Genomic DNA, 27759 nt, shown 5'->3' on the forward strand with positions numbered 1-27759 from the left:
GAAAGAAAAAGCAGTGTGTCCTATGATTGGGAGGCAGAGTTGAAGAAAAGTTTTGGACAAGTAGAAACTTGAGCACATTGCTTAGTGGAGAGAAAGAAAGAAGGGAGATACTAAGTTCCTGAGGAGGTGGGGAAGGGGTCCAGAGTTTAAGGGGAGGAGAGAAAGAAGGGTGAAGTGATGCTAAGTTGAAAAGAAGGAAAAAGGTCAGCCTTGCTCTTGGGAAAGCAGAGGAGGGGCAGGGAAGATTGCAGATTTGGAAAGGGTGGGAGAAAGTCAGAAGGGATACAGAGGGGTGTAGGGCAGAGAGTGAAAGATACAGGAGAAATTAGCTTTTCAGAAATGCTTGGAGAAGGAACCTATCACCCTGGTTTTGAGACTTTTTTCAGGGTTCCTGGCAGCCAGAAGCTGGCCAAAATCTGGCCGTGAACTATGTGCCGAGAGTCTTGCAGAGGGACCTGTTAGGGTTTCTGGCCAAGAACAGATGCATGGAAGTCTAGACTTAGGCTAAGGAAGGTGATTTGCCTCAGTGGTTCTGTCTCTTTGTTCCTGATTCAACCCAAATCAGCCTAACTGAAGGCTGGAGGAAAGGTCCTTCCAAGCCCAAATGCTAGAACTTACCCATCCTAATGTATTATGACTATAAGCATTTATTTCTCATCACCTCATCACCAACACCACAATAATATCAGATATCACTTGGAGGTCTAATATTAATAGAGACTTTGAAGTGAATTTGAAAAAGGCACAAAACTTTCAACCCTGCTCCTTCCCCCATCGCATTCATTGCTAGAGGGAAGATATCAATCAACACGTGCTAGCCTTGAAAGGCCATTCCTGCATAACAGCTTTCCTTTGGACTTTTCAATCCCAGCAGCTGAATTTGGACATTTCCCTGCTAATGTACAAGGGTAATGTATATTTCTCATACCTAGTATATGAAATCTAAGTAAATTAATATTATTTGATGTTTTGCCAGAGGATCCTGGTCCTGGTCTATGTGTAATATCAAAGGAAACAAGGTCCCTGGATAAGCCTGCATCAAGAGCATCGTCTTCTGTAGTGTGACTGAGCTTTAAAAATTTTTGTACAGTTTCTCAGAGTTGGGCTTGGACAGGATTTTTTTGTTATTTATCCCCCTCCCACCAGGACGGTTCCCTCGTCTGTCGCTTATTGTTTGTGCTTGCAGTGTCTGCTCATCTTCTTCATGAGGCACTGGGAACTGAACCTGGGATCTCCCATGTGGGAGGCAGGTGCCCAATTTATTGAGTCACAGCCACTCCTTGCTTGCTGTGTCTCCTCATTGTGTCATCTCATGTGCTAGCTCACTGCATCATCTCATTACATCAGCTCATTGTGTCAGTTTGTCTTCTTTAGGAGGCACTGGGAACTGAACCTGGGACCTCCCATATGGGAGGTGGGCAACTGTTTGAGCCACATCCACTCCCAGACATCTAATATTATATATGCTTTTTGAGCTGTGTAACTTAATATTTGGTACTTGATAATTTGTTTTATAATGTAATTGAGAAAATGGTGATGCATATTAATGTTAGTTCAACCATATATTTATACTGTTTGGGAATGTGTGGCTATAGTTCCATGAGAGAAATAATTTGTCAGTGTTCTCCAGCTTGTAAAAACTTAGTGCAAGAACTTAAACATCTAAATAAATAATGAAATAAAAAAGAGATGCGTGCATTTAACTGTATATGCCTTTATTGCTATTAACCAATTTTTCCCTCCTCCCCTTAATGGCAAAGTTCCGGGCAAGTGTTTTTCTTTTCCTGGAACTACTCCAACCCTTCCATTCTTTCTTCTAATTGGACATCTAATCCCATTACTAACTGTCAACAATAACATGTGTCTTGCTCTGTTGGACAGGACTTTATTGACTTCCCACTATGTACTAATGTCATATACCAACAAAATCTCCTAAGATCTAGCCAAATGATCTCAACAATTTTTCCCTTTTCCTTTCTCCTGCCTTTTCTTCCAACTGAGTAAAAAGTTGACTTTATTAATTTTTACTTTTAAAAAATTTTATTTTTTGTGATGTCTTTAATGTGTTAATTTTGGGAAAAATAGAGATAAGCAAAAAGAAAGAAAGAAACATAATCTTATACCACAGAGACAACTGACCTTTTGGTACATATCTGTACTGATTTTCTTTTCCCCACATTATTTTTCAAACTGTTTTGAAATTTTTAAAAAATGTTATGAAGTTTTTTTTTTTTCATGCAAAAGGACACAATTTTCTCCTAAAACACAAATAACAAAAAATATAAGCAGCTGGTAGGAACTCAAATCAAGCCAAAAAAGTGAAATGTAAAAGGATGGGCAAATGAACACATGACCAAAAGAGTAGTTGTCATATTAGTAATAGACAAAAAGAGTACATGGCAAAAAAAAATACTAAATGGACCTGATAAAGGAAATTTTCTTTAAAATCTTTGCCCCTACTGTTGTCACTTTTTTTTTTTTTAAGATTTTATTTATTTATTTAATTCTCCCCGGCCCCCCCCCCCCCCCCCGGTTGTCTGTTCTCTGTGTCTATTTGCTGCGTCTTGTTTCTTTGTCCGCTTCTGTTGTTGTCAGCAGCACGGGAAGTGTGGGCGGCGCCATTCCTGGGCAGGCTGCACTTTCTTTCGCACTGGGCGGCTCTCCTTATGGGGTGCACTCCTTGCGCGTGGGGCTTCTTGCGCAGGGCACTCCTCGCGCGCATCAGCACTGAGCATGGGCCAGCTCCACACGGGTCAAGGAGGCCAGGGGTTTGAACTGCAGACCTCCCATGTGGTAGACGGACGCCCTAACCACTGGGCCAAGTCCGTTTCCCACTTTTTTTTGGTATGACCAGTTTCTTATTTTTTACCACTGTTAAATGATATAATAATATTGACCATAGTAATCACACAGCTCACAGAAAATGTCCATATAAGTACAGTGATGTCAAAACACAGCAGAGGCAATCAACAATATAAGCTGATTTTGTCAGCTTCTAAAGATGAATATTATTGGATCAGAATGCAATTCACACTAATTATTAGTATAGGTTTATAAACATTAAAAAGTACATAGTAACATTGGGATCTGATAGGGCTGAAAAAAAGACACGAAAAATGAAATATAAGGGCTTTACTTTTGTGATTGGTGTCCACCTGATTGTAAGGAGATCATTTATCTCCATCTTTTGCAGCCTTGGGGAGGTAAGCTATCCTTCAAATTTAAGTAATGCCATACATGGGAAGTGGACTTGGCCCAATGGATAGGGCGTCTGCCTACCCTGTGGTTCAAACCCCCGGCCTCCTTGACCCATGTGGAGCTGGCCCTTGTGCAGTGCTGATGTGTGCAAGGAGTGTCCTGCCACACAGGGGTGTCCCCTGCAGGAGCCCCATTCATAAGGAGTGCGCCCCGTAAGAGAGCTGCCCAGCATGAAAGAAAGTTCAGCCTGCCCAAGAATGGTACTGCACACACGGAGAGCTGACACAACAAGATGACACAACAAAAAAGAAATGCAGATTCTCGGTGCTGCTGATAAGGATAGTAGTGGTCACAGAAGAACATGCAGCGAATGGACATAGAGAGCAGACAACTGGGGGGGCGGGGAAGGAGAGAAATAAATAAAAATAAATCTTAAAAAAAAAAAAAGAAGGCACTGAGCATTGGGAGTGGAGGTAGCTCAAGTGATTGGGCACCTTCTTCCCACATGGGAGGTCCTGGGTTTGGTTCTCAGTGCCTTCTTAAAAAAAAAACCAAAAAACAAACAAACAAAAAATAAATAATGGCATACAGCATTGCAAGAAATTTGATTCTGTAATTACAAAGCATTTCCAGTTCTAAGTACAATATTGTCTTAGCTTCTCTTTCCTACCATCCCATTCCCCCCAAATTCTCATGGTTAAAATGAAAATATTAGTTGGGGAAAGCTGTCCATTTGGGAATAAAACAAAAGTAACTGGTTGAATTCTGGTCTGTGCAGATGGCAATCAGACTGAATTCAGATAGTATTCACATTAATGGGTATTTCTTAGTGCCTGTATAAAAAAGCAAAGGGTCTTGATAAATGTCAGACTTAATCAATCTACCAACATAGATGGATCTTAGGGGTTGAGTGCCTGCTGCATGCATGAGCTGGGTTCAATCCCTACTAACTCCCCCCCCAAAAATTAGTCCTTATCTTATAAGGGAGCAGATATAGTCCAAGTAGTGAAGTGCCTGCTTGTCATGTATGACATCCTGGGTTCAATCCCCAGGACTATCTTTAAAAAAAAAGTGTGTTCTATCCTGTGTACACCATCGCAGTAAGGAAAGGGAAAAAAAAAGGCAGCCCTTTGATAATGAGTGGCATAAAAATTCGCAGTAACATACATCATTTTTTTCTCTATAAGCAATTAAAGAAGGGGCAGTGCTGAGCATCTGTATTGTACAGCACAAAACAATGTAAAGAATATAGCCGTGACACATGGATTCATGATTCTAAAGACAGTGCTTTCTGGATGGTTCTTTTCCTGGGTGAATACTTGAGCCAGATATCTGTAAACTTTGGGGGTTTAATCAACCCTCTGCGGTTAGACACAGTTAAATCCTCTGACATTGTGAGGGGCCACCAGAGCTACAGAAAGAATCATCATCAAGTGTTGGTGCTTCTCTCCTCATGCGTTTCATATGGGCAAGTGAAAGGATGCATACAAAAAACAACGTCCGAATGCAAGCCACGTGATTTTCAACCATTGCTAAGGCCAGAGGTAGAGAAAAGCCTGTCTATAGCCACAGCCTCTGGCCCATTTTCAACCTGATAATGTGACATTTAGTTTCACATCCCCTTAGAGTCCTCTTGGTCATGATGGTTTGAGCAGGTGCCTGCACTGCAGCACAACTATTTTCTTTTTCCCCTTTTCACTCATGGAAACAAATGCATTCCAGCCATGCCCAGAGGTTTGAGACAGGTGTTGCTGAAGGTCAAAGTGGGGTGTTAGCTTTTGGATTTTGCTGCTTCCCCCTGGACTTCCCCACTTTGTTCTGTTGAATTTCACTGTGCACCTTCTTCACCTTCTAACTTGATATCAAGACCTGCTAATTTCAAGGCTGATTCATTGCTGTTGTCACTTACAGAAGAGACCAGGATATCAGGTATTGCTTTTCTTCAATCTGTTCTTTCTGAAGCAATAAAATCTGCATATGTAGTTTCCACATCAGTCATTGCTAGCAAATATCCACGTAGCAGGGTCTGACTGGAGAGCTTCCTGTCCTTGATTCATTGGCTCCCCTGCATTTTCCCCCTTGGATGAAGCCTTCCAACTTCTACAGGAAATCACTCCTTTAGAGAAACCAGGCCTTGCCATAAATTCAGGAAGCTCTTTGGCCTGTCTTCATCCCCACAACACATAATGCCAGTCATGCCAGTCAAAATCATGAGGAAAACAGAGGAATTCCAGCAGGGGGCCGTCCTACAAAAGACCTTACCAGGTCTCCTCAAAATTGTCAAACACATCAAAAACAAGAAGAGTCTGAGAAACTGTCATGACCTAGAGGACTCAAGGGGGCCTGACAACTAAAGGTAATATGGCGTTCTGGATGGGAACCTTCCCAGGACAGGGTCAGGGCAGGTCCCTGGCACCCGCTGTGGCCAGCTCCCGCAGGCCCCCACCTCTTTTTTTTTAGGTCATCAGTTTTCAAACACTTTCCATTTCACCTCATTCTGTTATTATCCCTTCATGTTTTCCATGCTTATTGGTATACTCTCTTTTTAGTCCTTTAGAGATTGAGCCAGCTCCCCTCTAACATTTCTTTCTGTTAGCTAGAGTGTACCTCTTTACAAAGGAAAAATTTTTTCCTTCTGTGTGTGTGTATATATATATATCTATATATATATATATAGATATATATATATTAAACTTTCTATTAGGGAAAATTTCAAGGATATACGAAAGTCGAAAAAAACAGTACAGTGACCTCCATCATATACACATCACCCAGACCCAGCAATTATCAATTGTGATCAATTTTGTTTCTTTTATATCCCAACCACTTTATTTCTGGATTATTTTGAAAAAGTCTCAGGAATCATACCATTTCCTCTGTAAAGTATTTTAGTGTTTATTTCTAAAAGATAAGGACATTTAAAAAAATATAACCCCCCAAATATATATATAGCCACGCCTAAATCCTCCTCCTAAAAAGCATTACCACACCTATGTGCCACTGTGCCTGGTAAGACAATAGGAGAAATTTGAAAACGGATTGGATATTTGTTGTTATAAAGAAATTATAATTTATTATTTAATTATAATTAATTAAATTAATTATATTTATATATTTATAATTTCTTAATAACAAATATCCAATCCGTTTTCAATTTTCTCCTATTGTCTCATTAAGCAGTGTTTGTTGTTGTTGTTGTTTGGCTGACCTCTTAAGTCTCTTTTAAATCTATGGGTTTCCTTCTCTTTTTTCCTTTTATAATTTTTAAAAAACTATTATAAAATTTTATTGAGGTGTATCATTCATACATGAACATACATAAACAATAAGTGTATAGTAAAAGTTGTGAACTTACAAAACAAGTATCATATCATCACACAGGGCTCCCATGTATCACCTCACCACCAACAACTTGGATTGTTGTGAAACATTTGTTACAAACTCTGAAAGAACATCGTCAAAATGTTACTACTACTATAGCCTATATCTTACATTTGGTGCATTTCCCCCCCAACACACACGATTATTAATACCCCATATCAGTATTATTCATTTGCTCTAGTTCACAAGAACATTCTGACATTTGTCCTATTAACCACAGTCCATCTTCCACCACTGTATTCCCTGTGTTATACAGTCCCATGCTTTGTACAGTCCATTCAATGTGTACACTTTAGTGGCTCTTGTTTTTCATCACAGAGTTGTGCTGTCATCACCTTCGTCAATTGTGGAACATTTTCATTACTCTGAAAGGAAAAATCCCATATTCCCTTATAATCCCCTATTGTCCCTTAGAAGTGATATATTTCCTTTGCCATTGTTGCAAAAATATCACAATAGTAATGTTAACTGTTGTCTGTAAGTTATATTAGTTGTAATTTTCCTGTGTATCAACATTCTTCACACTTTGTAAAAGAAGAACATCCTTATATATATTCTTACAATCTGAAAAAAAATGAATTGTTTGTCCTATGGAGTTATCCACATTCCATATTTTTTCTGAATATATTCAGATATTGTTTAACATGTTCTTCTGTCCCCTGTGCCTCTTCTGTAATCTGGTACTTAGATCTGGAGGCTTCATCAAATTCATGTTCAATTCTTTGGCAATAATATTTAATAGATTGTCTTTTTATACTTTCATCAGGAGGCACATCACCATCTCTCTGTGCTGTTAAGATTGATCAGGAGGTTCAAGTGTTCTAGGCTGGAACTTCTAAAGTTCTTGCAGCTTTTCACTTAATGGTCATAGCAGCCATGGATGATCAATGCTTAATCCATTAGTTCTTTTTTTTTTCCTTCCCCTCCCACTCCCCCTCCCTCCACCCAGCTGTTTTTGCTGTCTGTGGCCATTTGCTGTGTGATTGTCTGTATCTGTTTCTCTTTTTGCCTTCTCCTCTCGTCTTTCTCCTCTAGGAGTTACGGGGATTTGATCCTGGGGACCTCTGACGTGGAGAGAGGTTCCCTGTCAATTGTGCCTCCTCTTTTCCTGGTCTCTGCTGTGTTTCACCTTGACTATCCCTTTCAACTCTCTTTTGTTGCATCATCATCTTGCTGTGTGACTCATTTGTGCAGGCACTGGCTCATCACAAGAGCACTCAGTTCACCACATAGACATTGGCTTGCCATGTGGGCACTGGCTCGCCGCGCAGGCACTCGTGTAGGCACTGGGCTTGCCATGCCGGCACTTGGCCGGCCATGTGGGCAATAAGTGCACCACGTGGGCACTGGCTTCGCCGCGTGGGCGCTGGCTTGCTGCGCTGGCTCGCTTTCTCTTCTTCTTCAGCAGGAGGCCCCAGGGATTGAACCTGGATCCTCATTAGTTCTTTTGGAGATGCTAAGAATATTTTCACAAACTTCTATAAACTTTCTTTAATCAATTATTTGGTTACCCTAAGGTACTAGTCATACAGGAAAGATGAGCTAGATGATTGATTGTCTCCGTTTGCCAATTTTCAGGATAATGAGTTTATTCCTTAGCATCCTCCAAAGGTAATTCATAAGGTTTCTTTATTTCCTTTACTCATTATGAATTCAAATATATATATATATATTTTTTTCTTTCTTTCTTTCTTTCTTTCTTTTCTTTAAGGAGGTACTGGGGATTGAACCTGGGATTTTGTACATGAGAAGCAGGTGTTCAATCACTGAGCTATACCTGCTCTGTGAATTCAGATCTTTTATTATTTGACATTTATTAATCCATTGCAATTATTCACTTTGGTGCTCAGATTATCCCATCTTTGACCAGTGGGACCTTTTCAACGAGGCTCCTGAATCCTTCTAACATGCCCGAGCAATCTTTTGAAAATATCTTTGCTTTCTAGTATGAAAAGATGTTCCAGGTTCATCTTGTACATTTCCTGCCCTCACCTGGAATCAATCATTTTCCTAAGGAGCTCTGGTTCCTTTTAACTGGAAATAGTATTTAGAGACCACCATCTTTTGCTTTATCCTAATATATACTTTTATATATATATTACTTTAAAAAATAGATATATATGCACAGGCACATAAAACATATATAATCACAATACCAATATTATTACTAACAATATCATTACTAAAAACAATTTAAGGTCTCTTTACAGTTCTTTTTGTCTTATGGTATATCTAACTAGAGAAGTACAAGCAAATTACATACTTATAAATATACTACATATACTGCTTTGTTCCTTGATATTCTTCCCTAAAAAATATATCCTAGCATTCACTCCATAGTAGTATGCAGCATTATGTACTGCATATACTCCATTATGGCTATTTACCATATTTTATTCAATCAGCTCCCTGCTTATTTCTAGTCTTTTGTAAAGTAGTTTCCCCAAGTAGTGGTTATAATGAATAACCTCATGCATATATCTTTTCTATTTGCCAATGTTTATCTTTGGGATAGATTCCCAGGAGTAGGTTTGCTAAATGGAAGGGAAAAATGCATATATATAATTGTGGTACACTGAATTATGTACCCCAATTTAGACATGGTCTTAATCTTAATCTACATTCCTGTGGGTGCGAACCCATTGAAAATAGGATCTTTTGAAGATGTTATTTTTAAAATATTTATTTATTATTATTATTTTTGGAGGTACCAGAGATTGAACCCAGGTCCTCGTACATGTGAGGCACACCTCAACCACAGAGCTATACCTGCTCCATGAAGATGTAATTTTTAGTTAAAGTGTGGACCAACTGAATGAGGTTGGGTCTTACCCTGAATTCTGGAATCCTTTATAAGCAGAAGTTCAAACAGAGATAGCCATGGGGAGGAGCCAGGAACCGGAAGTCAAAGGAACCGGAAGAAAAATGAGAGGACACCTCCGTCTGACGCGAGGCAGAGATGTAAGCTAAGGAGCCCCGAGGATTAGCAGCAAGCTATGGACAAGAACATTACAGACTTTGGGGAGAAAGCATCACCTTGCTGTTGCCTCAGTTTCAGACTTCTCATAACCTTAAAACCGTGAGCCAATACCATCCCACTGTTTAAGCCAACCCATTGTGTGTGGTATTTGTCCTAGCAGCTTACCAAAATCCCCTCGGAAGGGAGTGTGTGATTTTACAATAGCCACTAGCAATTTATGAAAGTTCCTTTCCTACCACAGCCTCACCAACAGAGTATATTATCAAACATTTCAATTTTATCAATCCAATAGGAGAGAAATAGTATCTCAGTATCATTTTAATTTGGATTTCCTTTATTATAAATGGAATTGAACTTTGTTTCATATATTTAAAGGTCATTTGCAGTTCTTTTTCTCTGAACTTTGTTCATATCCCTTGCCCATTTTTCTGTAGAGTTATTGGTCTTTTTCTCATTTATTTTTTTTCTGAAGCTCTTTATGTATTAAATATATAAACCCTTTGAGATACAAATTGCAAATAATTTACTATTTGTTTGATATTTATTTATTTAATTGGTTTATGAGGTTTTCATTCTTGCTTTCTTTTTGCAATAGAAAAAGTTTTTAAAAATTTCATGTAGTCAAATTATCACTCATTTTCCTTAGAGTTTTGGGGATTTTGAGTATTAGGTAATTTTTCCTCATTTTCAGGTTATAGAGAAATTTATCCACAAATTTTTTCTAGTACTTACATGTTTTCATTTTTCACATTTAAATCTCTGATCCATTTTGGTTGGTATAAAAAATATGTTCCAATTTTATTTTTTTCCATAGCACTATCAAAATGGGCTCTGTTTTAGGATTATCCTGTGGCTTGTCTTGGAGATTTGCATGCTAATTTTTTTCCTCCCTGTACCATCAATTGTATTTGCATGGATGTAAGGAAGTCATTGTTCCCTTATTTCACTTGGGCTGAGTGCTCTAGTCCTAGGGACCTAGAATCAGGGGCAGTTTCCCCCTCCGTGGCCACCTACACACTTCCATGCAGTGGGGATCAGGCTTCCAAATGGGACTATATTCTCATTATCCTAGAACCCCCAGAAAGGGCAGGGAAGGAGGAGAGGGAAGCTAGAGTGGCACAGCTAGCATCATCGTGCCTGTCAGCACCACACCACCATCACTGTCATTATCAACCCTCGCCAAGTTTTTGTGATTTACTAATGTTTGCCACAGTCATCAGATGATTTTGGCATTTGTCTTACCTTCCATGCAAACCCAAATCTTGCTTATTACTTTCAGGAACTTCAACATCCTAAGACTCTGGCCTCACAGATAACTTCCTTGACCCCAGTGACCTTTTCCCCTACTCCACTTTAGCCACTCACTTCCACAGACACATTTTGGAAACTTCACTACTTTAAAAATACTAATCTCCTATATTTTCTGATTACTACTTCCTAACATTTCATGCTCTTGCTCTCCAATATTTCTTTCATTCCTAAGTGCCTTGATTTCTGTACGTGCTTCTGGTCTATTCTCTTTCTCCTGGCTAGACCCTGCCATGGCATATCACCTCAGTTTCTCTCTTGCCAGGACCCTCTATTCTCTTGTTCCATTGTCCTTTTGCCCCACCTATTAGGCAAAACTCAACAAGAGCTTAAGCTAATCCTACACTTTTGTACTTTGTATACTCAAATGCTCCTACGCGCGCGCACACACGTAGACTGATGATGCCTCTACAGATTCATGGACTTCAACTTGGTTGGGCCCTCGACTTTGCTCAGCAGCTACTGCAAACTTTCCCCGCTCTCCATAAGCTCCCTAGCCTTTTCCTTTCTCTCAGCAGACGGTCTCTTGTCTTACTTCACAGAGGAAGCCAAGACAATAGAGAGGAATCTCCTCAGCTTCTTGCCTCCTTACCCACAAACCCATCAGCCCCTTTACCTATCCTTAAGTGTGCCCTCTGCACTCCACCCCTAACCCCAACAAGGCTGTGGATCCCGTTCCTGCTTGTTTCTTTGGGAACCACAATCTGTCAGTTACAGCTCTCCTACATATTCACCCTCTCTACATCTTCACCCTTTCTACTGGTGTTTTCCTCTAAGCATACGACCACTCTCATGAGAAAACACACTCAACAAACTTTCTGGATCACAACCCCCCAACCCCCATCCCCAGCTACCAACCTCTCTATCCCTTTGTTGCAAAACTTCAAGTAAGAGCAGAGGATATTCCGTCTCCACTTCCTCTTTTCCTCTTCATTCTTTAATCTAATGCAATTTGGATTTTACTTCCCTGAGACTACTGTTACGTTTCACTAATCATACACTATTTGTAGCTCCCTGAATGTGCCAGTCTTCATGCCTTTACACAGGTAGTCTCTGCCTGAAGTGTACCCCCTGCTCTTTCCCCCAGTCCCCTTCCCTCCCTGTTTGCTGGCAAATCCCTTCTTATTCTTTAAGATCAAATGCTAATTCCTCCAGAAAGCCTTCCCCAACCCCTCCAGGTAGACTTAGATACTCTTGCTTGTGTGTTCCCACTGTACTTTGTTCAGTCCCGGTGAGGTGGCTCAGTGCCTGCAGAGGCCTTGGAAGCTGAGCTGGGGGCCATAAACAACAGGAAATGTGGAGGTGGGGTGCTGGTGGGGCGAGAGAGTGTGTGGTATGTGTGTGTTAATTCTGCAGGCGGCTGGGGCAGAGCCTCACGCCACACCTGGAATAGGAGCCAGAGGCTTCTGTGGAGAGACCAGTGTGCCAGTTTGGGGACCTGGCCAGGGTGGAGGTGGCCCTTGGGGTGTGGGATGACTGGTCAGACTAGCGGGGGTGTGGGATGCCTGACCTGCTTGCCCTGGCCCTGCAGGGTGGGGCAGGATCCAGCAGACAGGCCCCAGCCCGCCAGGCCTGCAGAGAGCCCCGGCACGCGAGGCAGCCTCAGGATCAGGTTTCATAGGGTGTGTGTGAGTGCGTGAGAAGGAACAGGGGAAGGAGGAGGCGGAAGTTGCATGGGAACCTGCCCATCTTTTCTCCTTAGATTCTACAGCCTGGTAGATGGCGGACTTGGGGCCCTAAGAGAGCACATGCATGGTGGGTCCCATGCCTGTGCTTCTTATAGCAAGGTTGGGACCCCAGGAGACATGAGACCTCTCCCAGATCTACAGGCTGAGAGATGGCCAGCTGGGCCAGGCAGGAAGGGCAGGATCCTCTACCTCATTAACGCCAACAGTGTGGCTGAGGCACAGTATAGAAGGCGAATGTCTCCAGCCCTGGCTCATTGACCTTAACCATTTCTTAAGGCTTGGAACACCAAGCGTGTATCCAGAGACCAGCAGGAAAGTGGACTAGTCTTACTAAGGGGTGAGGAGTAGTGGTATGTGGGCACCAGCAACTGTGGGGGTAAGTTTCGACTTGTAAAAGGTGCCTGCAGATGGGGGTTTGCTGGATTAGGCTGGCAGATGCTGCAGCTCTACAACCCTGCTGGTTTAGTTGGGTGGTCAGCCTTCTAGCCATCTTTCTTAATAAGTGTGAGGAGCCCAAGAGGCCCAGGAGACAATGGGAAGGCAGAACCCAGCAGTGGGTCCTTAGACCAAAGACTGCAGTGGATCAGTCTGTCAGGGTCAGTCAGAGCCCATGGCCCCCAAAAGTGGTGGTCATGGTGGTGCCAGGGTGTGTGAAAGCCAAGCCCCATAGATCCACCTTCCTAGAACCTGCTCTGGAAAGTGGTGGGGTGGGTAGAGCAGAAGGATACAGGTCATCGAGACTCAACCCACTCTGGGTTGGGATCTAACTGCTATAACCCTACCATAAGGGGCCCTGCCCACTGTGATCCCAGTGTATGTCCAAGCATGCAATAGGAACAATTTCTAAATGTCATTTCCCTTGCTGGCCACCTGAAAGGATCTTGTGGAAGAGTGGGATGTTGAGAGAAAAGGTGGTTACTGGGCAGGGCAGGATATGCCCTGGGAGGAGAGGCCCAGAGGCGGAGAAGATAAGCAGCAGGAGCCAACCAACAAAAATGGTTCCAAGCATGTGGATGAAGCCCCTGCCTCAATATCCCACGTGAGACTAAATGGACTTGGAAAATCCAGTTTCATTCAATAAATACCCACCCACTCAGTGCCAGGTCCTGTGCTGAGTGCTGACTGGGGACCTAAGGTAAACGAGCCCTGGTCCTTCCTTCAAGGAGCCTGAAGGTTAATGGTACAGACAGGCAAATAAATAACCATAATAAAACATGTCTGAATATACTGTTGTTCTGGTTTTGTTTTTTTGCTTTTGGAATAGGGAGGCATACAAATGTCCTCAAACAACTTGGAGGTACAGAAAAGACTTGAAGGAGATGACAGCAAAACTGAGTTGAGCCTCGAAAGACAAGTTAATGTCTTGTCTGGAGAAAGTGGGGAGGGTATTCAAAGGAGAAGAGAATAGGTAAAGGCCTGGAGAGGAGGAGAGTGCCCTCAGCAACCTTCCCTGTGCGATGAGGCAAGCACATTCTGACTGGGTGGAAGATGCTGCACTGAGGGAAAGGGCCAGGGCAGGGTGTGCTCGGCAGGGTTGGCCCAGGGCCCTGAGGCTGTGTCAGGACCAATTTCAAGCTGGGTCATCACTGGTACATTACCAGTCATCGCTGGTAACATCAGGCATTCAGTTCATGCGCTCTCTTGTTGGCGCCTCACAGCAGTTATCTCCATCCCTTCCCTCTTCCGGTGACCGCACCCCGCTTGTCATTCCTGTGGCCCCCTGCCACTGCTCCCGGGGTGGGCACGTGTCCCAGGTCAGCCAATCAGGGTACTTCATTCCTCAGGACCACAGTAATTGGCTTAGGAAGGGGCCAATTGGGATGACTCAGACCCAAGTGGGATGAGTCAAAGTCTTTTCTGAGATTTAATATTTGCAAAGTGGTGGACATGGGAGTCTCTCTTTTTCTTCAAAACAGTGAGTTTTTAAGACCATGTAAGTCTATAGAGGGAGATAAACTATGGCCAGCTGTCTACTTCAATCAATAAAGCTTTATTGGAATATGGTTATGGTGGTTCATTTACATAATGTAATGGCTGCTTTCAGCAGAGTTGAGACCACATGGCAATACCAAGAGCTCTATCTTCTATCGGGACCTTTAAGAAAAAATTTGCAACTCTTGGCCTAGAACTGCTGGAGCCAACTTTTGTGTCTATAGGGAAAAAACTGTCTGCAGAACAGAGTCAAATCCAGAGGAAAGCAGAGCCAAGACATGGAGAGAAAGACACGGTGTGAGTCGTGGATTTAGGTGGGACTGAAGAGAGTTTAGTCCCTGAACTTGACAGTTTTAATATGGGCTTCTCTGGGCTGCCACTGCTCTCTTTAGTCTAGTTTACGAGGCCCATTGTAACCTGGCTCCTGTCTACCTCCTGCGTCTCTTCTCTTTTCCCTATGCTCTAGCCCTATCCAAGTACTTCTAATTTCTAGAATTGGCCGGGCTCTTTAACACCTCCACGTCTTAACACTCACTGGTCCCTTTGCCTAGAATCCTTGTACCCCTTTAATTCATATACTGAATGTCTGCTCATGCTTCAAGACATGACTGCAGCATCTCTCCCTCTCTGAAGGCTGCCCTGAGGCACACAGGGCAGCTAAGCCCCCCTCGGGGTCTCCACTGTTCTTGGCACACACCTTCCTATGGCGCTTACCACACACGGTTGTAGCTGCCTGTTTCCCCACTAGGCTGAGGGGTACCCACAGCACACAGCCAAGTACACAGTAGGTGCTCAGGAAATGCCAACAGTTTGAAAGAGGGAGGAGCAGCGTGGGGTGACAACCTCCACACTGTGGGTCTCCCAGGGCCAATCCAGACCAAATTCCTGCTCACCTGTGGAGGTTTGGGGGTGGCCCTGTGTAGCTTCTCATAGACACTCACCCTAGAGGGCCAGGCTGCCAGTGATGAAGGGGGCATCTCCACTGTTTCATAGAAACCCTTCCTGGTCTGAAATACTGCCAGCTACCGACCCTCCGCCTGCTTAGGGCTGTGGCCGCATCTGTGACCAGACAGGCTGGAGCCACGCACATGATGTGTATGACAGGCGGGGAGGCCCGTGCTGAAGGAGGGAGGAGAGGAGAGGCGGATCCAGGGCCCTCAGGGGGCAGCGCCTGGGTTCCTGCTGACAGGGCTCCCACTGACTCTGCTGACAGCCTGGACCTAGCGTGGAGAAGGGGGAGGGAAAGGGGCTCGGCTTCCCAGTAAGGGGAGGGAAGTGAGGGGAGGTGGGGCACAGCGTGAGTTAGGAAGTGGCTATGAGAGGCAGGGCCCCTCTCCCAGTGAGGCCTGGATACAACCAGATTGTCAAGCCCAAGGACATGGGTGTCGCTTTCCCCAATGCCCACTACCCATCTCTCCAGTGTGTGCTAAGCCCTAGCTTACTGCAGACACTGTGCTAAGCATCAGGAAAATGACAATAAACAACTCAGAGCCTCTGCCTTGGTGATAATGGGTGAAGCAAACATTTGAGAGGCAATTGTGAAATAAATGCCACAGTAAAAACAACAGTAATATAATAACAGTGAACAGCTACTGAGCTCTTACTATGTGCCTGCACTGTTCTTTATGTGCATTAGCTTATTTAAACCTCACAAAGACTCGGTGAGTTGGCACTATTTATATCTACATCCACACTTTCATTTATTGTGTTGCCTTTGGGAATACATGAAAATCAAAGGCCCCTTAGGGAAGCTTACTCTCTGGGATGCAGAGAGGACAGAACCCAGACTACAGCAGGCTGAGGGGGGAGAGAAGTGGGAAAGTGTTAAAGAGCGATCAGACATTTTCTAAAGAAACTTGGTGGTGAAGGTGAGGACAGAAGTGGAATGGTAGCAGAGAGTGAAGTGGGATGAAGAAGAACTGAGTGTGTCTGTATTCGGATGGGAAGGAGACAGGCTGAGAAGAAGGGGGTGGAGTGTAGGAAACACAGGGGGTAATGTGCCAAGTAGGGGAAGAGGATGGGAGGGACACAGAAGTCAGGATACCTTTTCCCTGCAAGAAAGGGGGACGATGTGAAGATGGCTTCTCTGATAGGTGGGTTTAGAAGTAGAGGGAACTGAGAGGGTGCTCACCAGATAAGCTCTTTCCTCTAGGAGATCTCTGAGGTTGGGGATTTGGGGGGCTGTGGGTGTGGGGGATGGACAGTAGTAACTTAGAAGATTGTTAAAGGTTTGGAGTAGACACTGTGGCAAGTCGGCCAGCGACAAGGATTGCTGGGCAGTACAGGGGACCCAGCCGAGACAGGAGGCCACGTCACCATGGTGGAGCCATGTGTGCATTTGTGTGTTTCTGTTAACAGCCACACAGCCCAGAAGCGAAAAACGCGCTTGGATGGATTCAACCACGATTGGGGATTGCTGTGGCAGGTTAGTTGCAAGGACAGGAGGGTGACGGAACTCAAAGAGATTGTGAGAATATCAATGGTGCCTAGGACCATGATGTAGGGATGGGGGTTCTGGTTTTGACGGAGAGGAAGGAAAGGTCAAGTTCATCCAGTTCATCAAGCCATAACCTGGGAGTCATCCTTTTTTCTCTTTTAGTCCCACTTGCCCTGATCCTCACATTTTGCAAAGAGGAACACCTATTGTACAAACAAATCTGTCTCTTGGCAATAGGATGATATCCCTAGGAGTCATTCTTGACTCATCTCTTTTTCTTGGCTGCTTCTCATCACCAAGTCCTGGTCATACAACCTCTAAACATTTAAAATTCATCCACTTATTGCCACCTCCACTGCTACCACCAGGTCCCAATCCTCACCTCTTGAATGAACTACAGCAAGGGTCACTTGGCCAGCTCTTGCCACCTCAAGCCATTTTCTCAGCCAAGCCAAAGTGGTTCTCCTAAATCAGCAACTGTGTTATGCCATTTGTTAAAACTTTCCCACTGCCCTCTGAATAAAACCAAACCATAGGTATCAAGGCCTAATTCTCACCTTCTCTCACCTTATCTCATCTTACCTCTCTTCCTTACTCACTTGTTACAGATATATTGATCTTCTGTCCAGTTCTTTTTTAAAAATTTATTTCTCTTCCCTTCCCACCCCCTCAGTTGTCTGCTCTCTGTGTCCATTCACTGTGTGTTCTTCTGTGACTGCTTCTATCCTTATCAGCGGCACTGGGAATCTGTGTTTCTTTTTGTTGCGTCATCTTGTTGTGTCAGCTCTCTGTGTGTGCGGTGCCATTCCTGGGCAGGCTGCACTTTCTTTCGTGCTGGGCAGCTCTCCTTATGGGGCGCACTCCTTGTGCATGGGGATCCCCTACGCGGGGAACACCCCTGCGTGGCACGGCACTCCTTGCACACATCAGCACTGCGCATGGGCCAGCTTCACACGGGTCAAGGAGGCCCTGGGTTTGAACCGTGGACCTCCCATGTGGTAGGCAGACGCTCTATCCATTGGGCCAAGTCTGCTTCCCCTGTCCAGTTCTTGAATACAGCACACATTTTTCCCCCTGTGTCTGGGCCTTTCCATAACACCTCTGGATCCTCCCATGGCTGGCTCTTCCTTTTCATTGAGACCTCTGTCCAACTGTCACCTCCATCTTCAGGCTGCTCCATCTAAAGGAGTAACTTCCTCTGGCCACTCTCTACAGCACCATCTGGTTTACTGCCTTCTTAAGCATTTATCACTACTAAAAATGACCTTGTTCATTTTCTTATTCTCTCATCGTCCTAGTTTATTATTATACAGAGAATGTAAGCTCTATGAAAATAGGGACTTACCTATTTTGTTCACCAAGAACTGTGTTCAGCACGAAGAACAGTGTCTGGTATAGCAGATGCTGAATAAATACTTCCTAAGTGAGATCAGCCTTCTGCCACCCACCAAAGCTACAAAACCACCTATACCTGGTCTACTTCCTCCTCCTTCCTTCTTGATAAAACTGAGAGATGTCCATCCTTCTATCAAAGATAACTTCTCCCCCCACGCAGTGTCTTCCCATCTCACTCAGGGTCAAGGCTGCAGTCCTTTCAATGCTTTCAAGGCCCTCTGTGATCCCCAGGCTCCTCATTTCCTCTCTGATCTCATCTACCACTCTCCCCCAATGTACTGTACAGTAGCTGTACGCCTTGCTGCCTTCAGGTCTTTACTCAGGCAGTTTCCTCTGCCTAGAATGTTCTTCTCCAGATGCTCATTTGGCACATTCCCTCACTTCCTTCAGTCTTAACTCAAATTTCACCCTTCCAGTGAGGCCAACCCTAACCACCTTATTTAATGCTGCAACCTGCTCCTGTCACCTCTCCACTCCCCATCTCCTTACCAGACTCTTTTTCTTTCTTGACCATGGTATTTAGCCTACTCTAACTTACTAAAGAATTTACTTATGAGTTGTTTATTGCCTGTGTTTTCCAGCTAGAACATAAGTTTCATGAAGGTAGGAATCTTTGTGTTGTTCACAGATACATCTCAAGTGTTTATGGTACATAAACCCTCATTGAATGAATAAATGTATGTGCTCTGGGCCCTTCCCCTCTTGCCTCTCAAGAACTACTATCTTTTGGTTATCACCTTTTTCCCGTGCATCTTCAGCCTTTCACTCGTTAATGGATTATTTCTAACAGTTTTATAAATGTGCTCTTGTATTTTTCCATCTTAAAAAAACAAAAAACCAAACCAAAGCAAAACACCACCTCCTCCACAATTCCTCATTCTCCTTCTATCTTCTGCACCATTTTGCTCTTCCTCATCACAGTTTGTTAGAAACTGGTTACTTCTTCACTGTTTCCTGCCAACCCTCATTCAACTGTGAATTACATGAGAACATCAGCCATGCCTGTGCTTTTCGTCATTTAAATCCCGTGTGTGGCACAGAGCAGGCATTCAATAAATATCTTTTTTTTTTGAGATTTTTTTAATCCCCCCTTCCCTGCCCCTCCCACTGCCCTGCTGTTTTTGCTGCCTGTATCCATTCGCTGTGTGATCTTCTGTATCTATTTCTCTTTTTGGTCTTTTCTTCTCATTTTTTCTCCTCTACAATTCACTGGGATTTGATCCTGGGGACCTCTGATGTGGAGAGAGGTTCCCTGTTAGCTGCGCCACCTCGGTTCTTGGTCTCTGCCATGCTTCACCTTGACTCTCCCCTTCGTCTCTCTTTTGTTGCGTCATCATCTTGTTGCGTGACTCACTTGCATTGGCACTGGCTCACCGTGTGGGCACTGTCATCATGTGTGCACTCAGCTTGCCACACAGGCACTGGCTTGCCACGCAGGCACTGGCTCACCACGCAGGCATGCTTTCTCTTCTTCTTTTTCATCAGGAGGCCCCAGGGATCAAACCCGGGTCCTCCCATATGATAGGAGGAAGTCCTATCCCTTGAGCCACACCTGCTTCCCTCAATAAATATCTTTGAATGAATGAAAATAAAGTTTAGTTTCTCAAAGGATAGGATCTACCACCTCTTTGTTGTCATTAGTAATCAGAAAAGTAATATTTGCACAGTACCTCATGGTATGTAACATGTTTTTCTTGCATAACCTCAGCTGTGCCACTTGGTAACCTGAGCCCTCTTCTCGGGATCTTGGTCTCCTGGGCACTGAGCGGTGCCAGGTGGCTCCGTGATCCCTGGGACCTCATCCGTGGGCCTCCAGCAGGAGATAGGAGATGAGAGCTTCTCAGAATACAGGCAGGAGGGGCGCGAGTCCCCAGCAGGAAGGGAAGCAGGCAGGAACAAGTCCCCATGATCCATGAGATTGCTTTTGCTCCAAATACTAACAGAGATTGCAAAAGAGCTCAGCATAAGCAGGAAGTGGCAAGATCTCACTCAGAGAGCCATGTGCCTCCCACCCCTACTGCTGCTAGCGCCTGGCCATTACAACACTATTCTCCTGCCACCAATCAACATTCCAAACTATAGTACAGGTTTTTTTTTTTGTTTTTTTTTTAAGATTTTATTATTTATTTATTTCTCTCCCCTTCCCCGCCCCACCCCCCCAGTTGTTTGCCTCTATGTCCATTCGCTGTGTGTTCTTTTTTTTTTTTTTTAAAGATTTATTTTCATTTATTTAATTCCCCTCCCCTCCCCCGGTTGTCTGTTTTCTGTGTCTTTTTGCTGCGTCTTGTTTCTTTGTCCGCTTCTGTTGTCGTCAGCGGCACGGGAAGTGTGGGCGGCGCCATTCCTCGGCAGGCTGCTCCCTCCTTTGCGCTGGGCGGCTCTCCTTATGGGTGCACTCCTTGCGCGTGGGGCTCCCCCACACGGGGGACACCCCTGTGTAGCACGGCACTCCCTGCGCGCATCAGCACTGCGCATGGGCCAGCTCCACACGGGTCAAGGAGGCCCGGGGCTTGAACCGCGGACCTCCCATGTGGTAGACCGACGCCCTAACCACTGGGCCAAAGTCGGTTTCCCTCGCTGTGTGTTCTGTGTCCATTTGTATTCTTGTCAGCGGCACCTGGAATCTGCATCTCATTTTGTTTCGTCATCTTGCTGCATCAGCTCTCCGTGTGTGCGGCGCCATGTCTGGGCAGGCTGAACTTTATTTCACGCTGGGCAGCTCTCCTTATGGGGTGCACTCCTTGCACTTGGGGCTCCCCTACGCGGGTGACACCCCTACGTGGCACGGCACTCCTTGCGCGCATCAGCACTGCGTGTGGGCCAGCTCCACATGGGTCAGGAGGTCCTGGGTTTGAACCCTGGACCTCCCATGTGGTAAGCGGATGCTCTATCCATTGGGCCAAATCTGCTTCCCATATAGTACAGTTTTTACGAACCTTAAATCTTTCAATGGCTCCCCACGATCCTTGAAATAAAGTCCAACCCTGACTATAGCATGTCAGGCCCTACATGACTCCTACTCCCACCGTTGATTGCCAGGCCCCTTCTCTGGCCACCAGGAAGCCTTTCCTCACCACTTCCTCTGCTGTGTAGCAGGTGCTCATCCCTAAGGGGTTCCCTTGGCCTGGGTGATCCCTTTGTATTGCTCTCACAGTACCACACCTGCTTGCTGGCTTGTCTCCCTCACTGGAACGTGAGCTGGGGGTGAAGGCATTTGTACCCACTGTCCCCTGGGCCTCCTCTCACCCACGGTCAGTGTCAATCAGTGCGTACTGACTGCTGAATGACGGCGAGCAGCCGCCTTGCTGGATGAAGGAGTGGTGTGGATGCTGCCATGCCCCAACGTCAGAGGACCTGCCAGGCAGTGTCCTGATGTCCCGCTACAGAAACCCCTGCTTCTAGAGAAGGTGTGAGGAGGGGAATGAACACAACACAGGGAGTCTGAGTCCCGGCTCTGCCTCTTTCTAGCAGGGCACCCTGGGGTGTAGCGGTAAGCTGAAGAGCCCCCTCGCCCCCACCCAAGGATGTCTGGACCCTGTGGAGCTTATCTTACAGGGAAAAGACTTTGTAGGTATGATTAAGAATCTTGAGAAGGGGAGATTTTCTTGTATTACCTGGATGGGCCATAAATGTAATCACAACTGTCCTTATAAGAGAGAGGCAGAAGGGGATGTTTATCACACGCAGAAGAGGACAAGGCAGCGTGATGCAGTCACAACAAAGGAATGCCAGTGGCCACCAGAAGCTGTTAGAGGCAAGGACTGGCTTCTCCCCTAGAGCATCTGGAGGGTGTGTGGCCCTGCCTATATCTTGATTTTGGACTTTTGGCCTCCAGAACTGTGAGAGAATAAATATCTGCTGTTTTCAGCCACGAAGGTGGTGGTAATTTGTCACAGTGGCCATGGGGAACTAGACAACTGCCTTCCTTTCTATGCCCCACAGATAATGGCATTCCTATTTGGGAATGAGACAGCATGGCACTGAATGAGCAGAAGCTATCCCTCTGCCTTTAGCCTGCATCGTGTGAGGGGAGGGAAGGGCGGTCACTGCTGACCACCCTCTGCTCTGCATCCCATCACTGCTGAGAGTCCCAGGCGGGATTTGGAAAGAAAAGCCTGGAAAATGTGAAAGTGTGAAGGTTCAAGTTCTGGACACACAGACATCTATGTCCAACTGATCACTGTGAAATCTCAATCTTAAACTCAGACCTGTATCCTGAGATTAAGACTTACACCTTGGAAGCGGACTTGGCCCAATGGATAGGGCATCCACCTACGACATGGGAGGTCCACGGTTCTAACCCCAGGCCTCCTTGACCCGTGTGGAGCTGGCCATGCGCAGTGCTGACGCGCACAAGGAGTGCCCTGCCACGCAGGGATGTGCCCCACGTAGGGGAGCCCCACGTGCAAGGAGTGCACCCCATAAGGAGAGCCGCCCAGCGAGAAAGAAAGTGCAGCCTGCCCAGGAATGGTGCCGCACACACAGAGAGCTGACAGAGCAAGAAGACGCAACAAAAGAAACACAGATTCCCAGTGCCGCTGATAAGGATAGAAGCAGTCACAGAAGAACACACAGTGAATGGACACAGACAGCAGACAACTGGGGGTGGGGAGGAGAAATTAAAAAAAAAAAAAAAAAGACTTACACCTATCTTCAACTATATATGAAGCATCTTGCCAAAGCTATCCTACTGACACCTAGGCTCAACATATTAAAAAGAGGAGCCTGTTCTCTTCCCTGCAGCTATTCCACCTCTCTCCCCAGGGGCAACTTTTCTAGCTGTTCATTGCCTCTGGCGCCTGAGTGTGGCCTAACTGCTCCTCCCTGCAGGCAAGTGTGAGGAGTGTGCCAACTGTGCTGGCTGGGAAGTCTGAAGGCCCTGCACCCATGTAGATGGATCACTCCACACAGCTCTTCACTCCCCAGGGTGGGTGACGTATTACTGAAAACTGTTCTTGATTGCCCATATAAAGTTGAAAGGGACTGGCCAGGGTCTTTGTTTCTATAGGAAAGTCCTCTGGCTACCTTCTTTAGTCCAGGGGCTCCAGCACTGTTCTTGACTTTGAGGACCTTGGGTGAGGTTGTAGGGGCAAAATTCTCTCTCTCCAAACACCAGATTAATTGTCAAATGGAATGGGTCAAGCTAATGATAGGTGGGAATCTCACCTGTTACAGCTGTCTAGCCAAGATGCATAGGGAGAACTAAGCTACAATAAGAATTCCAGATATAAACACAGATACCGGCACACCCACACCTTCTGCCACGTCTCACCTCTACACAGGTCTCCTGGCCCCTGCAAACCCAAGAAGCCCTACCCAGAACTCACGACAAGCTAAGGGGAGCTCTGAGAGGCTGTGATTGTCTCATTACACACCTTAACTTTAAGCCACTGCACCTCTAGTACCTAGAAGAGCACCTGGCATACTGCAGATAACTGAACAAACAGCTATAACAATGGGTCCTGGACATGGAGCAGGGACATATCAATAGCCATAAACCTTTGAGATGAACCATTCAGGTTCCTCTTTCACTCCCACCCATCCTGAGCTCCTTGACTCCCTGCTGTACTCAGCACTCCATGGCCATTCAGCCAACCACCAGAAGGGAGGCCCGGAGACTTGCTGCAGGTCATTCTAGGCACATGGTGTCTTCCCAAGACATGGCACTGCCAATGCCTGGTAAAGGGTCCTGGAGACAAGTAAGCCCCAGGCCCACGTTGCCCCTTCCTTGAAGGTCTTCAACAGTTCCATATTACTGACTCCAGCTTGAATCCCAAGGCTTCCCTAGAACCTTGTGATGGCCTCCTAGAGCTGACAGCTAAGATTCTCAGTTTGGATGCCTGCCTGTCTCTCTTCCCCCAGGCTCTGCTCTTGGCTTCCTTTCTGCCCTCTGCCAGCCTGGACTCTCCACAGGCACACTGGCCAGTAATGACCTCCTCATTTGGCAAAAGCCAGCACCATCCTCCTTAGTGGGCCCCCTCCCTTCAACTGCAGGCCTGGCCACCCTTTCAGGAAGGTTCAGCTACAAAGAAAGAAGATAAAGCAATTCTCATCAGTCTCACTACTTTTGGCTTACTCTTTCCTCAAAAATCAGAGAAACAGGAGAGAGGAGCTTCCTTCTAAACCTAGAGACCAGTAATCTCTAAGGCAGGCCTACATGAACTCCCCACCTCTCGTGATCTTACTTTCTATCCTACCTCAGCTATTTACTCCCAAGTTATAGCCTAGATGGATCAACCCCAATAACTAAAGCTCTCTCTAATCTCAATTTTAAGCCCCTCACTCTCTGACTGCTTCCTCCTATCCACAGCTCATCCACTCTTGTAGCTAAATTCCAGCAGCCTTTCAACACACTGGTGTCTTCAAGCCATTGGTTCCGACATGTTTTCATGGTCCTTCACCTCCCTATCTTCTTACTGTAATTCTCATGTGGCTGAAATTCCATATCCATCATTATAATCACCCCTTTGGCTGGCTAATACAATGATCTTTTTTAAAAAAAGATACATAGATCACACAAAATGTTACATTAAAAAATATAAGAGGTTCCCATATATACCCCCACTCACCACCCCCACCCCACTCCTCCCCCACATCAACAGCCTCTTTCATCAGTGTGGCATATTCATTGCATTTGATGAATATATATTTTTTTTTAGGATTTATTTTTATTTATTTCTCTCCCCTTCCCCCTCATTGTCTGCTCTGTGTCCGTTCACTGTGTGTTCTTCTGCGTCCGCTTGCATTATCCAGCAGAACTGGGAAACTGTGTCTCTTTTCTGTTGCTGCGTCATCTTGCTGCATGAGCTTTCCATGTGTGTAGCGCCACTCCTGGGTGGGCTGCGCTTTTTTCACGCTGGGCGGCTGTACTTGTGGGGTGCACTCCTTGCGCATGGGGCATCCCTACATGGGGGCGCCCCTCTGTGGCAGGGCACTCCTTGCACTGTGCTTGTGCCAGCTTACCACACAGGTTAGGAGGCCCTGGGGATTGAACCCTGGACCCTCCATATGGTAGACAGACACTCTATCAGTTGAGCCACGTCCACTTCCTAAATACATTTTGGAGCACTGCTACACAACATAGATTATAGTTTACATTGTAGTATACATTCTCTCCCAGTCTATTCAGTGGGTTATGGCAGGATATATAATGCCCTGCATCTGTCCCTGCAATATCATTCAGGACAACTTCAAGTCCCTAAGATGCCCCCATATCATGCCTCTTCTTCCCTCTCCCTGCCCTCAGCAACTACTGTAGCCACTGTCTTCACATCAATGATACATTTTCTTCCATTGCTAGAGTCACAACAATTCTATAGTAGAATACCAATAAGTCCACTCTAATCCATATTTTATTCCTCTATCCTGAGGACCCTGGGATGGCAATGTCTGTTCCACTTCTAATTTGAGAGGAGCCTAGATCCTACATGGTTGATGGATGGGATTCTCCTGCTTGCAGTTGTAGACTCTCTCGGTTCTCTGGTGTGGTGGTTGACCATCTTCACCTCCCTGTTAGCTGACCGGGGTAAGTTCAACAAACCGGAGAGTAGGTGTTGCAACTCTGCAGAGGCTCAGGTCCCAGCTCACACATGGACAGTCTAGAGACTCAAGTCCCCTGAGCATACACCACTCCCAGCACCAACCACAGGTTCAGTAAAAGTGACAGAAGAGGCATGCATAGAAAGGTCACATCTGAGTCCCACTCCATCACACTCAGGATCACAAATTCCAAAGTAGGGCCCACTGGCAAGGCACTGAACTCCAGAACCATCTGTCATGACCATAGGACCTGGGTGTCTCTGTAGCCCTCAGGAGCACCACTACTTGGGGTTGTATCTACTTTGGCGGTCTCTGAGATCCGGCTGAGACATGCGTAAATGCGACCCCTCTGATGACCTCCTGACTCATTTTGAAGTCTCTTAGCCATATAAACTCTTTTGTCTTTACCATTTCCCCCTTTTATTTAAGGTCTTTTTCTGTTGCATCACCAGTTGGTGCTTGGTAGTAATCCCTCAGCACTAGGGAGGCTCATCCCTGGAAGTCATGTCCCAGGCTAGGGGGAAAGTAATGCATTTACACGCTGAGTTTGGCTTAGAGAGTTGCCACATTTGAGCAACATGGAGGCTCTCAGGAGGTAACTTTTAGGCACCCTGCAGTTCTAGGCCTAGTTGAAATTTCAAGTGCACAGGCTCATAAACATAGTCATCAGTATCAAGGGCCCCTCATTGGACCATCCTTCTTCACTGGTCTTTGCCCTTGCACTTGGGGGATTGTTGCTGCTCCCCTGGGGAGTGTGACAGAGTTCCTCGGAATGGGAACTCAGTACTCCCTCAGTTGTCGTGTGAAACTCTACGCCCTATGTCAATACCCAACATACCTCCAAACATATCTATACACCTTATATGCATGCCCAGGAGAACTCCCTCCCGCCCATGTATCCCCATCAATGACACCCCATATCAGTGCTCCTACCCTGCCATAGTTGAAAGCCTCTGTGATCCAAAATTCTTCAAAAAATGAAGTCTAATATATTACCAAATTCAGTTAATAGGAAAATGAAATAGTAATGATAGTTTTAAAGATTAGAAATAGAATACATACTAAGTCAGAAAAACTGAAATAAAGTAAAAAATAGATCTGAGGCAAGATGGCGGCTGAGTGAACTTCCCGGTTACTAGCTCCTGGGGGGAATCGGCTGGGAGGCGTCGGAGACTCTTTGGGACCGGCTGTTTCGGGATTTTTCCTGGTCCGGAGGTGTCTGGACATCGATTTGGAGGGAAGGTAACAGAGAGGACCCATCTGTGAAATATACACGGAGATCCCAGCTACGTGTGGAGGACTCCCTCCTTGGGTAGGCAGAGCCGAGGCAGCTAGCACCGCGCGGAGCCCCGGCGGGCGGCGGCCAGGGTAGCCTAGCTAGGCCGCGGTGGGCAGCGGGCGGGGGATACGAGCCACGCCGAGGCGGGCGGCGGGCGGGAGAGCCGAGCCGCCCTGTGCCCCGGCGGGCAGCGGGCAAGGGAGCCGAGCCGCGCTGCGCTGCGGCGGCGGGCGGTGGGCGGGGAAGCCGAGTCCGGCCGAGCCCGGCTGAGCCGCGGCGGGCGGGGGGGCCAAGCCCAGCTGGGCTCGGCCGAGCCGCGCTGCGCCGCGCCGCGCCGGGCGGCGAGCGGGAGAGCCGAGCCGCGCTGCGCCGCGCCGGGCGGCAGGCGGGAAAGCCGAGCCCAGCCGAGCCCAGCCGAGCCGCGGCGGGAGGGGAAGCCGAGCCCAGCCGAGCCTGGCGGCGGGGTTTCTGTTCTTTGTTTTTTTTTGTTTATTTATTTATTTTTTTTGTTGTTGTTGTTCTTCTTGTTCTTTTTTTTTTTTTTTCAATCCTCTCTTTCTTGTCCCCAATATTCTTCTTATACTATTTTACCTTAACAATACAATAGGTCCTACAGGAAATA

At 45.9% G+C, this 27759-nt stretch overlaps 1 protein-coding gene across 6 annotated transcripts in view; it reads right to left on the reverse strand.

The window, feature by feature from the left end:
• The window catches only part of ST3GAL3 (ST3 beta-galactoside alpha-2,3-sialyltransferase 3), a 319352-nt gene that overhangs the window by 29533 nt on the left and 262060 nt on the right, over nt 1-27759 (reverse strand). The window lies entirely within an intron of this gene.

The sequence above is a fragment of the Dasypus novemcinctus genome, chromosome 9 (assembly GCF_030445035.2).
Source record: "Dasypus novemcinctus isolate mDasNov1 chromosome 9, mDasNov1.1.hap2, whole genome shotgun sequence".
Lineage (NCBI taxonomy): Eukaryota > Metazoa > Chordata > Mammalia > Cingulata > Dasypodidae > Dasypus > Dasypus novemcinctus.